We start from the raw sequence: 9624 nt of genomic DNA on the forward strand, positions 1-9624 counted from the left end.
CATGGCCGCTGAGCCTGCACGTCTGGAGCCTGTGCTCCACAACAGGAGAGGCCACAACAGTGAGAGGCCCGTGTACCACAAAAAAAGAAAAAAGAGGCTACAACTTAAAATATAGCAACTACAAGGATGTCACAAAGAAAGAAAACTACAGGCCAATATCACTGATGAACATAGATGCAAAAATCCTCAACAAAATACTAGCAAACAGAATCCAACAGCACATTAAAAGGATCATACACCATGATCAAGTGGGGTTTATTCCAGGAATGCAAGGATTCTTCAATATACACAAATCTATCAATGTGATAAACCATATTAACAAATTGAAGGAGAAAAACCATATGATCATCTCAATAGATGCAGAGAAAGCTTTCGACAAAATTCAACACCCATTTATGATAAAAACCCTCCAGAAAGTAGGCATAGAGGGAACTTTCCTCAACATAATAAAGGCCATATATGACAAGCCCACAGCAAACATCATCCTCAATGGTGAAAAACTGAAAGCATTTCCACTAAGATCAGGAACAAGACAAGGTTGCCCACTCTCACCACTCTTATTCAACATAGTTTTGGAAGTTTTAGCCACAGCAATCAGAGAAGAAAAGGAAATAAAAGGAATCCAAATCGGAAAAGAAGAAGTAAAGCTGTCACTGTTTGCAGATGACATGATACTATACATAGAGAATCCTAAAGATGCTACCAGAAAACTACTAGAGCTAATCAATGAATTTGGTAAAGTAGCAGGATACAAAATTAATGCACAGAAATCTCTGGCATTCCTATATACTAATGATGAAAAATATGAAAGTGAAATCAAGAAAACACTCCCATTTACCATTGCAACAAAAAGAATAAAATATCTAGGAATAAACCTACCTAAGGATACGAAAGACCTGTATGCAGAAAATTATAAGACACTGATGAAAGAAATTAAAGATGATACAAATAGATGGAGAGATATACCATGTTCTTGGATGGGAAGAATCAACATTGTGAAAATGACTCTACTACCCAAAGCAATCTACAGATTCAATGCAATCCCTATCAAACTACCCCTGGCATTTTTCACAGAACTAGAACAAAAAATTTTGCAATTTGTATGGAAACACAAAAGACCCCGAATAGCCAAAGCAATCTTGAGAACGAAAAAAGGAGCTGGAGGAATCAGGCTCCCTGACTTCAGACTATACTACAAAGCAACAGTAATCAAGACAGTATGGTGCTGGCACAAAAACAGAAAGATAGATCAGTGGAACAGGATAGAAAGCCCAGAGATAAACCCACGCACATATGGACACCTTATCTTTGATAAAGGAGGCAGGAATGTACAGTGGAGAAAGGACAGCCTCTTCAATAAATGGTGCTGGGAAAACTGGACAGGTACATGTAAAAGTATGAGATTAGATCACTCCCTAACACCATACACAAAAATAAGCTCAAAATGGATTAAAGACCTAAATGTAAGGCCAGAAACTATCAAACTCTTAGAGGAAAACATAGGCAGAACACTCTATGACATAAATCACAGCAAGATCCTTTCTGACCCACCTCCTAGAGTAATGGAAATAAAAACAAAAATAAACAAATGGGACCTAATGAAACTTCAAAGCTTTTGCACAGCAAAGGAAACCATAATCAAGACCAAAAGACAACCCTCAGAATGGGAGAAAACATTTGCAAATGAAGCAACTGACAAAGGATTAATCTCCAAAATTTACAAGCAGCTCATGCAGCTCAATAACAAAAAAACAAACAACCCCATCCAAAAATGGGCAGAAGACCTAAACAGACATTTCTCCAAAGAAGATATAAAGAATGCCAACAAACACATGAAAGAATGCTCAACATCATTAATCATTAGAGAAATGCAAATCAAAACTACAATGAGATATCATCTCACACCAGTCAGAATGGCCATCATCAAAAAATCTAGAAACAATAAATGCTGGAGAGGGTGTGGAGAAAAGGGAACACTCTTGCACTGCTGGTGGGAATGTGAATTGGTTCAGCCACTATGGAGAACAGTATGGAGGTGCCTTAAAAAACTACAAATAGAATTACCATATGACCCAGCAATCCCACTACTGGGCATATACCCTGAGAAAACCAAAATTCAAAAAGAGTCATGTACCAAAATGTTCATTGCAGCTCTATTTACAATAGCCCGGAGATGGAAAGAACCTAAGCACCCATCATTGGACGAATGGATAAAGAAGATGTGGCACATATACACAATGGAATATTACTCAGCCTTAAAAAGAAATGAAATTGAGTTATTTGTAATGAGATGGATAGACCTAGAGTCTGTCATACAGAGTGAAGTAAGTCAGAAAGAAAAAGACAAATACCGTATGCTAACACATATATATGGAATTTAAGGGAAAAAAATGTCATGAAGAACCTAGGGATAAGACAGGAATAGAGGCGCAGACCTACTGGAGAACGGACTTGAGGATATGGGGAGGGGGAAGGGTGAGTTTTGACAGGGCGAGAGAGAGTCATGGACATATACACACTAACAAACGTAGTAAGGTAGATAGCTAGGGGGAAGCAGCCGCAAGGCACAGGGATTTTAGCTCGGGGCTTTGGGACAGCCTGGAGGGGTGGGATGGGGAGAGTGGGAGGGAGGGAGACGCAAGAGGGAAGACTCATGGGAGCATATGTATATGTATAGCTGATTCACTTTGTTATAAAGCAGAAACTAACACACCATTGTAAAGCAATTATACCCCAATAAAGATGTTTAAAAAAAAATATATATATATAGCAACTGAAGTGCAGTGCCTGATTTGAGGGAGATGATGCTTTCAGTATATTCCACACTAAGCAGTTCACATCTAAAATCCTTTCCACCAACAAGGACCTACCTAGTAGCACAGGGAACGATACTTAATAGTTTATAACCTAAAGGGAAAAGAATCTGAAAGCAAATAGATATAGATATGGATACAGATATAGATAACTGAATTACTGTGCTGTACACCTGAAACTAACACAACATTGTAAATCAACTATACTACCATTAAAAAAGAAACAAATAAAAGGAAATTGAATCACACACACACACAAGTAAATACATATATACATTAAATAAAATAAAATTGCTTCCAATGCTAAGATTCATAAATCTTTAAATCCATCACCTAGGAGAAGCAACATGTACTTGTAGTGGTCTCCATGTGTGACATGTATACAGGAAGTAATCACAGACAAATCTACATTTTTAAATACTAAATGATAAGCCACAATACCATCTACTGTGTGCTAAGTACCTCACTAGCATGCCTTATGTACATGATTGCTGGGCTTTCTCGGTGATTCATTCCTAACATAAGAGGAAGCCGTCCACGCATCCACAATGAGCACCTTATTTGTCTTTGGAGTGTCTTTTTATGAATAGGCATGGAGGTCAGGAGAAGAGTAGCATTGCCCAACATGTGGCGGGGGGGGGTGTATGTGTGTGTGTTGCAGGAGCAACAAAAGCACGAGAGCAGTCGACCAAGTCAAAAGACTTGAGTTCTGGGTGGGTCTCAGGCTTCAACTTTCCACACGACTTCAGGCAAGTGTCCTTTGCCTGCATTGCAGTGTCCTGAGCTGTAATGGAGCAAATAATGGCAGCCTCTGTGCCCACTGAAAAGAGAGCCTCTCAAGACAAATGGGGTGTCCTACAATCAACAGCCACCTACGGAGTAGTTGCAGAGTAGTAGTTGCAGACAGTATAATTAAGCCCTTAGGAGAAAAATGTGCTCCAAGTTCTCCAGAGAGAAAAGGGACAGAGGAAAAGTAAATGAGAAAGTGAAAAGGACAGTGGGCATGAACAAAAGTTCCTCCCTGGGAGATAGTTTAAGAAGCAAATCTCTCCAGAAACATCCATCCAAGGTACCAGAGCTTTTAAGCACACTAGCCAGTAATGGAGTGCAAGAGAGGTCACTACCAGAGATGAATGTGGTGTTCATTGAACAGCAGAAATGGATGGCTTGTGTAACAGGAACAGTTGGTTCTGCCAGGGTGGTGTCTCCCCTGTCCTTCCCGCAGTTTATACTGCTGTGTGTAATGTCGTGGGACAAAGATCAAAGAAGGAAATGACAACCACATGGGTAGCACAGGAAGGCTATGACATAAAACAAAAGTACTTAAGGCAGCTTCAGGTAAATTAGCGTTAATTCTCAGTTACCCCAACACCCATTACAGACCCTTCCAGACAACATCTCACCAACTGAAAAACACTCTCTTTTGTATTTTTCTCCAGACTGTGGACATTTAATGCCCACATAAGAAGAAAGAGCCTTGGGCTTCGCTGGTGGCGCAGTGGTTGGGAGTCCGCCTGCCGATGTAGGGGACACGGGTTTGCGCCCCGGTCTGGGAGGTTCCCACGTGCCGCGGAGCGGCTGAGCACGTGAGCCATGGCCGCTGGGCATGTGCGTCCGGAGCCTGTGCTCTGCAACGGGAGAGGCCACAACGGTGAGAGGCCCGCGTATCTCAAAAAAAAGAAAAAAAAATTTAAAAAAAGAAGAAAGAGACTTAAAACAAGAACCCAGAAAACCAAAACCACTCTTCCTTTTAAGCAATTCCAAACTAGATCCACGAAAAACTATCTGGTCCACTGGTTTTAGGCTGAAAAGTTTGGCTGGCTGAAAACTATACTGTTTTACAACTAAAAGGAACACAAGAATTCAGAAATCTGGCAGAATATAAGGTTTCTGCATTACTATTTTAAAGCAATATTACTTTTTTTGAAGATAGATATTTTATCTCTAAATGGCTGGACATGACCTTTACAAGTGTGTGGTTTCTGTTGGCTGCTTAAAAAAAAAACAAAAAAAAAACCAAAAAGTCACTCCTGCTTCTCATTCTCTTGTATCTGTTAATCACTTTTTCTCTTTACATACTACATAATCAATAGGGACATGTCCATTGCCCTTCTAGCTGATTTCTATTATTTCTCATTACAGCCTTTGTTCCAATTCCCTGCTTCCCACCTGGTATTAAATATTTAGACACTGAGTCTAAACCATCGTATTCCTCCCACTGTCAGGGTGAGCATCCTATAGTTGTGTAATCAATTAGCCTGATCTCTGTTTCAAGTGTTTTCTTAGAGGAAATTTGATTATGATTAATATCTTTTCATGACTCTGAAATTATATAGGCATGATTCCTTACTCAATCATACTTGTTAAAAATCATAAATCAATTTCTTTTATTCCCTCTAGATTTGAGGAGACCGTTCTAATTCTGACTGAATTTTAACAATGTAAAAAGTCCAGTAGACATTAGATGAATATAATTCTTTTTTCTTTCACTGGAAAACCCTTTCAGTAAAATCTTTGTGGTTGGGGAACAAAGCCCGAAATCTGTGATGTTACATGTTAACGTCATGTTATATGTTTTTTACATGTTATATCATTTTGTGTAGTAGAATACCAAAGGTTATGGTTTATTTGTTATTAGCCAGTTTTGTTTCTAACCTAGTAAACTTACTTCAGCATATTATTCTTCAAATTCTTCTTTGAACCTCCTTTACCTATCCTGCTGCTTGCCTTATTAATAAATTAAATAAATGTTTGACACATATTCTTTATCTGTATGATAGTCACATTTTAATTTCTTTGAAAACTATACTTTGACATCTACCCCTACTTTCTTTCCAAGCCTTTCCAAGGATAGCCATGTAACATGACTCCAGTCAATCAGATACAAATAGAAGTCTGATTGGAGTTTCTGGAAAAGTTTTTGCTCCCCTGATAAAGAAAATAGTTGTTGCTGGCATTACCTCCCTTTTCTCGCCTTTCTGCCTTGATTTCCAATCTGATTTCTTGAGTTGGGGCAAGAGGTAAAAAGAACAAAGGAAAGGCTAAGAGACTCTGAGACATGCCAGCTTGACATCACTGAGCCTATGAAACAAGAGCGGCAGCCATCAACTTCCAAATTTCCTATCTGAGAAAAATAAACACCCATTTGTTCAACCTATTGCAAGTCAGGTTTCTTCTTGCCTTCAACCAAACACAGGTGTAGCTGACACAGTTCCTTAGCTTCTTCTAGGCTCTTGATTTTGTAGCAAGTTCTACTCAGCCTAAAGCTGGCACTACAAAAGAGCACACTTTTCAACAGAGATCATGACGCAGGCTTGGCAATGCTTTACAGCAGTTTCTAAAAACAAATGGATAGTTTCTCCATGTGTGATGAAAACAAGTAACAAGCTGCCTGCAGCCTTCAGCCCCATCCCCTCACCCCCACCCCAAACACCAAAGCTGGTGAATCACAAACTAAGGAGACCGCTTCTTCCAACATCATTTCTTCCTAAGGGTTTGAAGACCAGAGGAGCTCCCGGGCACACTACAGCAAATGGAAGTGGCCACAGTGACCCTGCAGTGCCTGGGGCTCTCCTTCCCATCCCCTCCCACACTCCGTGACTGACCTGGATTTAGACCTGGCCTCCTCCCCCTGTCACATTACCAGAGAGGAGAGCCCCAGGGGAACATGAGTTGACAAGCAAAAATAACTAGACTCCGAGGGGTACTCAATGCATGACTAGGCTCAACTCAAACCTTCGACCTAAACTTTGCTTTCTTCTCACACTTGGGCGCCTAAGAATTTTTCTCCACATCTGCTTGCCGTGTGCTCAAGGCTTATGCCTGGATTCTCATCACAAGAAGAGTGCCAATTCCTTTTTATGTATCTCTTCTAAATAAGGAACATGTACTTTATATGTATCCATTAAAAAGTCTCACATGGCCTACAGAGAGATCTGAGGCAGTCTGCTCTCTGGCAAAGAAAGAAAGAAAAGAAGGGAGGGAGGGAAGGAAGGAAGGAAAAAGGATGGGAGGAAGAAAGGGAAGATTTCTAGATGGAAACAGGAAAGGACACACACACACACACACACACACACACACGTCTATTCCCTTATTCCCTTTTAGTACTCTCACTCTTAGAAAAAAGTCAACTCTTCTCCATGTAAAAACTCATTACTCGGAGAAACAAAATGATCTATACAAATTGCCTATTTCTTAAGATTTCCCTAAAGATTCCACAGCCCTCAGTCATCCCCTGTGAGACGGCTCCTGTAGATCTCTCTCAGGATAGGACACAAGCCTATTATACAGGCTTCCAATATCACTTCTGCCTCTTAAAATGATAGTGGTTATGTCTTCTTTCTTTTCTTTTTTTTTTTCTTTTCCTCCTTTCTTTCTTTTTGACTCAAATGTCTATATGGTCACTGCCATTCCCTTACCCTTCCAATCCCCCATTCCCTCCACGCTTCTTTTCTTGATTTTCTTTCTTCCTGACTCTTTCTACCACATGTGAAAAAGAGTGGGCGGATGGGAGAAAGTGAGAAAAGAAAATAACACGGAACAGTAGAGAAGCAATAATATACTAACATGAACCTTGTCTGAGAACACCCTTCAGTTTTAGGGCACAGCCAGATTATCTGTGAATTGAAAGCACTTTGCCTGAAGCCCTGGCTACTTGGCATTTGAGCCTGGATAGCCCAGGGGCCACCCCTGCAGGTCCTGTAGGAAATACTGCCACCCAATTGTTTCTTCTCTGTAAAGTTATCTCCCTCAGGATTGGATCTCATTAAGTCACTGGCCATTTTTTAACTGTCTTCTGATCTGAGTAACTAAACCCATGGATGGCCCTAACAGGATCTTTCCATAGTTGATCAACCAGAAAGGCTGAAAAATGACCTTTGCAACCATTTCTCTGCTCCAGAAAAAGCAAGAATGTAATGGGATGCACCTTTTCAGATGAGGTTACTTCTGTGACAGTCATTCCTCAGAATAGAAGAAGGCAGCCAAGGAGGGTCTGGTGCTAAGGAGACCTTAGGTTAAAGTGGCCACATTTCCTGCTCCTCCCAACATAGCTCTTCAACGGGCTCCAACTTCAGAGAGCACAAGACTATCAGACACATTTTCTCATAGGTGAAAAGAGGGATTTAGAATTCCCTTTTTTTTTAAGTTTCTTCAAATTGTATTTTTCTATACCGATGTATTTTTGATAGTGATTTACCATTTTTACCTGATTACATAAAATTTTTGTTCTAGAAGTAACTACAAGGGCTTCCCTGGTGGCACAGTGGTTGGGAGTCCGCCTGCCGATGCAGAGGACACAGGTTCGTGCCCCAGTCCAGGAAGACCCCACATGCTGCGGAGCAGCTGGGCCCGTGAGCCATGGCCGCTGAGCCTGCACGTCCAGAGCCTGTGCTCCGCAACAGGAGAGGCTGCAACAGTGAGAGGTCCGCGTACCGCAAAAAAAATAGAAGTAACTACAAAACACACCCCAGAGCTAAATGGAAGTTGCCTGGGTCCTCTGCCATTTGGGATTATTCATGCTACTGACCTCCCATTAAGGGGGTAAGTGAAGTGAAGGCTACTTGCGATGGTGACGCCAACCCTAACCCTCTCACGACTTCTTGTTGTTTTAGGAACCTATGGGCTTTGGGGGAAATGGATCCTATTCAAGCAAAAAAAGCAAAACCCTTTTGCAAGGATAATTATTTTGTCCAACCCTCATTTTGCACAAGTCTTTCTCAGAACTGACATTTCCCTGAGAGTGGCAAAGTTTTCAGCTCAATGTCAAGTGCAGTGAAGCCTTCTATTTTCCTTAAAGCAAAAAGGTTTCAAATATATTTTACCATCCTGACAGCAGTGACAAATGGGACTTCAACTCAAATGAATTACAGATGGGCTTTCTGAACCACATAAAACTCTATGCAAATAGAGAACCACCAACATTTTTTTTTTTTGAAATGTCAGAAATACGCAAAGGATTTTTTTGACATTTGTTTAAAAAATCAATTACTAGCTCCCTTCTCTTCATTACTTTTTTCATTTATTAATGGTAGAGTGATGCAGGATGCAGGGCAAGAAAGAGAGAGGGAGAAGCCAAAGTCAGGAAAACAAGAGGTTCCTTGACCAGCTGACGGTGCCAAGTCAACAGCATGGTCGGCAAGCAAATGCCTCAGACCTGCTGCTCGTCTGAGGAACGGATAAACAGAGGTCAGCAAACTTTTTCTGCAAAGGGCCAGATAATAAATATTTTAGGCTTTGTGGGCAATAGAGTCTCAGCTGCAATTACTCAACTCTGTAGCGTGAAAGCAGCCAGAACACTATGTAAATGAGTGGGTGTGGCCATGTCAAATAAAACATTTTTATAAAAAATAGGGAGGTGGCCAGATTTGCCCCACAGGCCAGATTTGCAGACCTCTGAATTATGATATGACTGGCATTTTTAAAAAATAGTGCTTGGTGGCACATGAAAAGATGCTCAACATCGCTAATCATCAAGGAAAAGCAAATCAAAACTGCAATGAGATATCACCTCACACCTTTCAGAATGGCTGTCATCAAAAAGAATAACAAATAACAGGGACTTCCCTGGTGGCTGAGTGGTTAAGACTCTCAATGCAGGGGGCCCAGGGTTTGACCCCTGCTCAGGGAACTAGATCCCACATGCATGCCGCAACTAAGAGTTTGCATCCCATAACTAAGGAGGCAGCGAGACACAACACAGGAGCCTGCCTGCTGCCACTAAGACCTGACTCAACCAAATAAATAAAAATTTTTTTAAAAGAATAACAAATAACAAATGTTGGTGTGGATGTGGAGAAAAGGGAGCCCTCGA

The sequence above is a fragment of the Phocoena sinus genome, chromosome 2 (genome assembly GCF_008692025.1).
Source record: "Phocoena sinus isolate mPhoSin1 chromosome 2, mPhoSin1.pri, whole genome shotgun sequence".
In the NCBI taxonomy this organism is placed as follows: Eukaryota; Metazoa; Chordata; class Mammalia; order Artiodactyla; family Phocoenidae; genus Phocoena; species Phocoena sinus.